We start from the raw sequence: 8,891 nt of genomic DNA on the forward strand, positions 1-8,891 counted from the left end.
GGAGACGGCAGCGTAAAGAACTGACTGGATATAAAAGGAGGACAAAACATTCCAGAGGTATCAAAGGCAGATGCTCCAAACTTGATAAATAATTGAGACTCTCACTCGCTCTTGGGTTCCGTTTATTAAAGATCGTGACAGAAACGTTAAATTCAATCATTCAATATTCTGATATTCTCCCATAAAAGCCTCACAGTTATTACATCTGTGTTATCCTTCACCTCCATCAACCAACATGTACTTCTACACTCGCACACTAGTATTTTTGGCAGCACACAAAGCCCTCGGTGAGAAGTGTCCCGTCAGAAAGAATGTTCTTGGTGGTCGTGGATGTGCTGCTCGTGGTCAGACTTTGGGACGAGGCTCGTCCTCACAGGGTAGGTTAGACGCCGACACAGATCTGAGACGTGTTTGTATCTTCTGGTAACACGTTTGCTCTGTTCTACTGGTGGACTTTGGAGTGGCCTCTGTTTGATGGAGGGATTGTGAAAATGACTCCTGGTTCCACCGAGCTGGAGTGAGAAGGTCACATGATCACAGTGTAGATATACATGCAGCAGCCAGTGGTGCTTCTCTCTCCTCCTTCACTGCTGCCACATCCATCACTGCTCCTCTTCAACATCATCTGACACAGTCAGCCTGGAGGAGGATTTTATTACAACTGTTCACATTTAGTTTTTACACAACATTTCCATTCAAACTACTCAACATTTGTTCATCCATCCAGGCTGGATATGGAAGTTTATCAGTGACATCAGAATATTGAATAAATTAAAATGTTCACCTGTTGAAACTTTTAATCGATTATTAAATATTATTTCTTTAAGAATATGATTCAACAGCTTTTATATTTAAGGCTGAATTTGTGTTTGAATTTGAATTTCCCGGAGCTACTTAATTGTGTGTTTCTACGTCATCACATGATCGTCTGTGCTTCCTGTGATTGGCTGAAAGTTTGTTCAATTAAATCAGTTCTCTGTTGGTTTTGTCTGATGGTACAATTATACCAACATTTTTATACTGAATTCAATAGGAAACAAATGAGAAAATATTAAATTTAGAATATTTATTACTAAATTATTGGAATAAGAAAATCCAATTACGTGTGAAAACAAATATTAATTTTAAAAACCTTTAAATCAGCAACAGTTAAATGTCTTTTTAAAGTTGTTGTTCACTAAGTTAATTCATAAAACGTTACATCGCTGTTCGCGTTTCTATTTTGGTGTGATTAACTGTCAATTTAAGAGCCTCTTACTCAGTGAAGAACAAATAATCACGAAAAACAAGTAGTGACTTCAGTTAATGAGATTGATTCAAATTAGAGTTTCATAGTTCATTGATAATAACAATTATTTAATTATTATCCTCATAAATGTAATAGTTTCCTTTGTACTATAAATCAAAGGTGGTTCTCCAACCTCAGGTATTTTTACCTGAAGACAAGGTTACAGTTAAATCGACCAGAACTTAGATGTTCTGAAAGTAAACCTTTTTTATAAAGGTTATAATCACTACAATGACTTACTAACTTTATTTAAATATAAAGCATGAAATAATTATGATGAAAATGATTGAAAGCCTGAATAAAAAACACAAATTGAGACAGTGCGGTTAAAAACTGACATGGTATTGTGAAAAGTAATATCACTATATTGAAGTCTATCGATATGTTCTTACACCTCTACTAAAAAGTGACGCAAAGTGTCGCAGAAAAGTACAGTTTAAACCATTTGAATAAACACATTATTTAGTGATGATGGTCTAAAAGGCTTGAAGGGTCGGATCTGTTGAATAGCTGGTGAAGACTGTGCTTCTTACGCAGACTTTGCTAAAAGTCGAGGCTCCATAATAGACTCTGGAACAGCTAGCAAGACGACATGCTAACAAAAGATTGCTAGCTTGTCAGTGTCAAATGGTTTGGGACCAACACTGGAGCGATAGAGTCCGATATAAGCAACAGACGTCAGAGAGAGGAAGAGAGAACACTGAGGCAAAGTTGACAGGTTTTTATTTCTCATAAATAACACTGAACAAGCATCATAAAGCCATATTTCTCTCCATCTATACACTGTCAAATTCTCTGTATAACAAAATACAGTTTATGTGTAATGCACTTGATACAGATAGAGAAGTATTTCATAGCAGCAGACAAGACCTTGGACTCCCAGGACATGGGACTTTCTGTGTATTGCAGGTCTGGCTCGTGTGTCTATGAAATCTACTTCCCTCAGGAATCACTTGTTGCATAACTAGATCTACGTGGAGCCCACCAGTAAGATTCTTGTTTGTCCACATCCTTGAATAGAACCAGTCTCCCGTGGCAGGTACGAGGGTCTCTCCGACACACCTCCACCACTCAGCCGTGCAGCCTTGTACACTTCAGTCAATGATCCTGCAGAACTTCAACATCAAACCTTGTATTGAGAATCATTAGGACTGTGTGGTGAGAACTTTCTATCAAGGTCTGGTATAATACATCGACAACAAATCCATGAGACATGATTATACATTTATACAACTTTATAGAAGAAGATATGATGCTTTATAGTCACGTCAACTTATTATAAGATTTAAGTGAGAAAATACACTGAAATATTGCAATACCGTGTTAATATACAACACCAATGTATTAATTGAAAAAAAAAAAAGTTTTGTGTGAAAACAATACAATAATTAGATTTTTATACTTAAACATTAACAAACGATTGATTATGTTCATCTTTGTGTTATTTAAAAAATTAAACTTCCTGCCGCCAGATGACAACAGTCGTTACCTCCTTTGTAATTAAAGAAAGAATAAAATCCTGCGAGATCCTGGTGAAGACTGAGGACGAGAGGATACAGAAAAACAAATAAAATAACTTGCAATATTTTGGTTGGATTTAAAAAAAGAAAAAAACAATTGTCATGACTGTTAAAATTGTCTGAATATTTGCATGTTAATTGTTAATATAAACCGATAAAGTGCTGTTGAATATTAATACAGTGTCTAGTTGTGTATAGAAATATTGTGATATTTAAATTCATCAATAATTTCTTACCCCTCTATTAATTAAAGGTTGCTTGAGTTGTAATACAGTAATTACACTGAGTGACTTCAGTCGTTACTTTGGCATTAATTATGAAAAATAATGAACTTTTTATAAACCTTCATGAAGCTTGTTTTAAGTTGACAAACATAAACCATCATAACTTCTTCTATAAAGTCCTATAAAAGTATTAGAATATCTTTGAATGTGTTAATAATACATTTCAAGGTAAAGTGTTAAATAATATTGACATTGTGTAATAACACAACCTTCCCAGAACACATTTGTGCTTTTATTCAAAAATAAATTATCAAATAAACAACTTTTAACCCTTATCAAGCATTTTTGTCTCAATAATAATTCAAATGTGAAATAAATGATATTTGCCATAATAATGTGACTCTGATGTGATTGTTCATTGATATTGTTTATAAGCAGTGAATCTGACTCCACCTAATGTGGTTCTACATCATTATAATAGAAGAAGAATAGAACAATGATGCACTGATGGATCATTAAGGTTCCATATGACCTGATGCTTGAACACAAAATGAAAGGGACATTAAAGAACGTCTCCAAACATGTTCAAAGCTGCACAGAAGTCCACCAGCTTCACTGTGTGTCACTAACCCAGTCACAAATACACACATCTGAGGCAGCGGGAGGTCAAAGGTCACACACAAATGGACTTTTTGCTCATTTGGAGAAATAATCCAAGTAAATCCTCTCTGGTCAGGAGGTGGTCGTTGAAAGACTTTGGTCACATCGGGCTTGATCTACCAAACTGTTACTTAAAGACGACTAAACTTTCCTAAAGTCCAGCTTTGATGTCGCTCAGTTGTGACAGAAAATCATTCATTCACAGACTCACACATTCACACACTCACACCTGCGGACAATTTAGAGTTTTCAATCCACCTCTGTGTTTGGACTGTGGGAGGAAACCGGAGTGCCCGGAGTAAACCCACACAAACACGGGGAGAACAAACAAACAATAAATTCAGTAAAAAAAATCCATCTGGTCAAGAAAATCTTGCTGAGCTTGCAAAAAACAAAGATGAAACTGGACAGTTTTAGTTTGAGCAACACAAAAGTTCATGTCACTGAGTTCATCTGCGTCACTTCTTCTCTGGTCACATGGTCGGAACATTTGTTAGTAAATCACTGTCATCTGAATATTCAACGATGGAATTAAACAAATGATGAAACTTTTTTATTGAAATGTTTTTTATTTTGAACCATTTCATTATTTTTGCAAGAATTGAATTCAATCACTTGTATCTTGAAGGTTGAATTTGATTTGTGTTTTTTTAATTGAATAAAAAGATTTTTCCAAAGTCAAATATTTTGAATTCATAGTCTTTTAAATTCAATATAAATGTTGGTATAAAAGTGTCGCCAGAAAATGCTGCTGCTTTGAATCCACCATGATGTATTGACGCGCCAGTGATTCTACGACATCATGTGATCGTCTGAGCGTCGCATGATTGGCTGAGAGTTGAATCAAGTAGCTCAGGACTCTTTTGGTTAAAAGTCTCACTATTATACCAACATTTTTATATTGAAGTCAAAAGATCAGGAATTAAAAAAGGATTGTATTCAGAAAATTAATGATGGTCAATAGAATATCAAACTGTGTATATTTACCTTTTATTTAATCAATTTATTAAACCTTTCAACGTACAAATGATGATTCAAACTAACAAAGAAAAACTTGAATAAAAAAGTTGAAACAATGTTTAATTCAATCCTTCAATATTCTGATGACACTGATGCACTTCCATACAAACACTGCTTTGCTTCAGTTTCAAATGTAAAAGTCTTCATTGAAAAGAGTAAATCCGCCTCTATATGCATCTTTTCGTTGACATTATTGCTAAAGTGGCGAGGAAGGGGTCACTTCAACAACGTGAAGATTTGTCAACACAAATCAAGGAATGTGTTTGTGCAAACACTGGATCAAAGGTACAAAACACTGAAGGTCAAAAGAAGATGGTAGCCCTTAATATTCCTGGATCAGAGCGCGTCTGAGGAGCAGCGTAGCTAGAATTCATCTGCTAAAAAAAGTCCAGGATTATTATCACATTCACCGTTAAGTGTCCTTGTTTGATTGTCAGCTTCTCAGTTTCAGCTACGACCCAAAAACTCCTGCTTCTCACTCCTGCTCCGAGTACCGTGGCAAGAATCACACTCGTACCTTCAGGACCATCAACGTACGGCACTTACAGCTCTTATTTCTACACATCGTCTCCTGAGAGACTCAGTCAGAAAAGATTGACATCTCCAGAGGATTCTTCTTCCCAGGGTTTGAATCATTTTAACATGAATATACGTGTTTTTCTCTGGATTCAACTCAATATCTTCCTTTTTCTCTCAACTATTTGGAGCCAGTTGAACATATTTCTCCTGTATTAACGCTTTCTTCTCTCTTGACGTCTCTTGACTTGATCAAGTTTAAATTCTCAAGAACTTTCTTGAACACAATGTTCCTATAATTGAAGAAGACAAACTAGATTCATTGAACTGCAATCTTTCATGAAATACACTATTTTAAAATACCATGTTTGTCGAATCAATGGTGAGAAAACAACTTGTTTTTTCAAACAATAAACGAGGAGATGTTTCTAGAAATGTAAACCAAATCATCGAGTGAATTGTTCCACTTGAATATTTGACAAAGTCGAATCGATCAATGACATTAAAGTAGGTGAAAAGAGTGAAATCAAAGCTTCAAAAGAGTGATGGATGGATTCCTCTGGTTGAGGATCTGCTCGTCTCAGACAATATGACTCAGTAAGTTAGTTTCTGGTGAATTCAAGTGTGAGATGATTGTTTTCAAACCTGAACCCTCAGTAGGACCAAACACAAGCGTCTCTGTCGTAGATTACAATCACCATCTTTTCCAAGAAACTCAACTTTCTGTAAGAATCAAAAACACACGGTTCTGATTCTGGAAGTAAATCAGTGGCATCAGAAAATTGAATGTTTCGATTGAACATTTCAAATGTTGAAACTTTGAATTTGTTTTTATTGACATTTTGTTGCGTTTTTAAAAGCATTGCATTGTTTTTCTTGAATCATTTATTTTGAAATGTGACCACTTTCAAAATAAAACATTTATAGACATTATCTTTGATGTTTTAATTCCAGTCATTCAAAAACAAAAAAACGTTTAAATCCAATAGTATTTAGAATTAAACGTATTCAGTTCATAATGAGGCCAACGTTTTAAATTCAATTATTTACAAAAACAAATGGAACTTCTTAATATATTCATTATTTAATTCAATGATTGAAAATATTCCTTCAAGGCAACATTTGATGAAATCAATTCAAAGTATGAACTTTTGAAATGTTGAATCCTTCTATGTTCTGATGACACTGATGAACTTTCACACTGACCCACAAATCCATCCCAAAATCTGATGAACTCCAAAAGATCCTCATGAATCAGTGAAATGGTTGATATTTTCATCTTAAATCGAGCTCAAACGTTCAGTTGTTCATTGGATGAAGCAGAGTTTCATTTATAAATCACTGCATCTCAACAATTCAGTCTCGGATCAAACATGTTTGACTCTTTTGCTTCTTTGGATCTTTTCTACGCGTTGGATTGTTGTGAAGAAAAGTTTGCTTTCGTCCCTGAATGACATTCATCGAGACAAACCTTTGAACCTCAGCTGTCTGATGACGACAGTAAAGATGTTGAGGTTCTTGACATCTCAGCTGGACTTCTGTGCTACTGAGGATCTCCACTCAAAAGTCCACAAACGGGGGCGCTGTTGAGCATAGCAATGGAGTAGACGTGTTTTTTGGAGCTCCACAGAACGACTGTATAAAAGTAATTTTTTCAGCGCACTTTTTGGAAAACATTCAAATTTTACCTTTGCTAAACCATATGCCTAAAAACCGAAACTTTGAAATGGCTGGTAAATCAAGCAAAGGTAGGCAAACAGCGACTCAAGCAACGAGGCCTTCGCCTTCGACGCCGACTTTAGCCCCGAGCTCCATTGAAGTAGCTTTCCTGAGAGGGAGTCGCTCAAGATGGAACTACTATCTTCGGTGCGCAAGGATTTAGTTGAAATCCTTCAAACAGAAGTTGGCGCAGTGTTGGAGAGCGAGATGGCGGTGATTCGAGCGGATATTGTTGCAGCGAGAGCGGAGCTCAAAGAGTACAGGTCGACGATCAACTCTGAACTCTGACCTCTGAACTCTCCGCCATGAAAGCTACGGTGAAGGATGTGGAAGAAAGTTTGTCAACGTGCACGGATGATGTTGTTACACTCAAGAAGGAGGTGAAGCGGCTCGCGGGGGTCGTGGACCAACTTCACAATAAATGCGAGGACTTGGAGGCGAGGTCGCGGAGAAACAACGTCAGGATCGTCGGAATCCCGGAGACCCGTGAATGCAACACCGAGTCTGTGTCCTTCTGCAGCCTTTGATCTGAAGGACGCTCCTGGACAGAACCGTCTCTCCCCGCCTGGATCTACAGAGGGACGCCGGTCAAACACCATCATAGCCCGCGTTCACTACTTCCAGGACTGTGCAAACATCCTGAGACTCGCTCGGATCAAACAACGCATCAGTGTGGACGGAGTCAGTATCTCAGTGTTTCCTGACCCGACAAGTGTTGCCAAAGCACGCGCGGCGTTCAATGACGTCAGGAGTCGGCTTCGTGGAGTGGACGGGGTTCGCTTCGGATTTGCTTCTCCTGCCCGCTTCAGAATCACGTACAAGAACGTGGAGAAATCCTTTCACTCCGTTGCAGAGGCGCGAGTATGTCAACAAAAACATCAGTGGAGACACGTGACGCGTGAAGACACTCCGGTGAGACAGTGATTTAACAACATTATAACTGATTCAACTTTTTCTATACGTTTAATACAAGTTAATGTTATTTTGATGTTCTCGTTTATCCTTGTTGATGCTGGTTATTTAAATACCAATCATGTGAGTCGTTCTTATTGTCATTAGATGTTCATGATAAATAATACTATAACTGAAGTGTGTCTTAATTGTAATAAGTCAAGTTCTGTGGGGCCAACTTTAGCTTTCCTGAGCATGTTAGTGCAGATACCTTTTACGGTAGGGGGTGCGATCTCTCCTCTTTTTTTGGAGAAGATTGGCAGGTGTGTGGGGGGTTGTTCTCTGTTGTTCAAGGGCATTATTTGTTGTTGTTGTTTGTTTATGTTTACTCCATACAGTTACAAGTGTATTTACACCCATATTAAAATATGAGTCACAACCCACTGTCTTTAGGTTCAACACGTTTTATAAGCTGGAACGTAAAAGGAGTGAACCATCCTGTTAAGCGTAACAAAGTTCTTACACACCTGAAGTCATTAGGTGGAGAGATAATGTTCTTACAAGAGACACACTTACGTCCAGAAGAACACTCAAAGTTAAAGAGGGGATGATAGAACATATTTATCACTCTGATTATGGGGATAGGTCAAGAGGAGCTGCCATACTTATCAGAAAAGGAGTCTGTTTTCAACTAAACAATTTCATATCTGATAACAAGGGAAGATATGTCATAGTCGTGGGTAGATTGTCTGGAACTGAGGCGGCACTAGTTAATGTTTATGGCCCTAAATGATCCTCACTTCTTCTCTAGACTAATAGCAACTATTCCAGATCCTAACAAATATAACATCATTTTAGGAGGTGACTTTAATCTCGTACCTGAGCCAACGTTAGATCCTCCACTAAACTTCAAAATAATTGATCAAAATCAGCAAATACAGTAAATCTCATTAAACAATCTTATGCACTTACTGACCCCTGGAGGAAATTAAACCTCACTACCAAACAATATTCTTTTTTTTCACGTCCACCAATCGTTTTCGAGGATAGACT

Source organism: Callionymus lyra, chromosome 3 (assembly GCF_982586985.1).
Source record: "Callionymus lyra chromosome 3, fCalLyr1.hap1.1, whole genome shotgun sequence".
Lineage (NCBI taxonomy): Eukaryota > Metazoa > Chordata > Actinopteri > Syngnathiformes > Callionymidae > Callionymus > Callionymus lyra.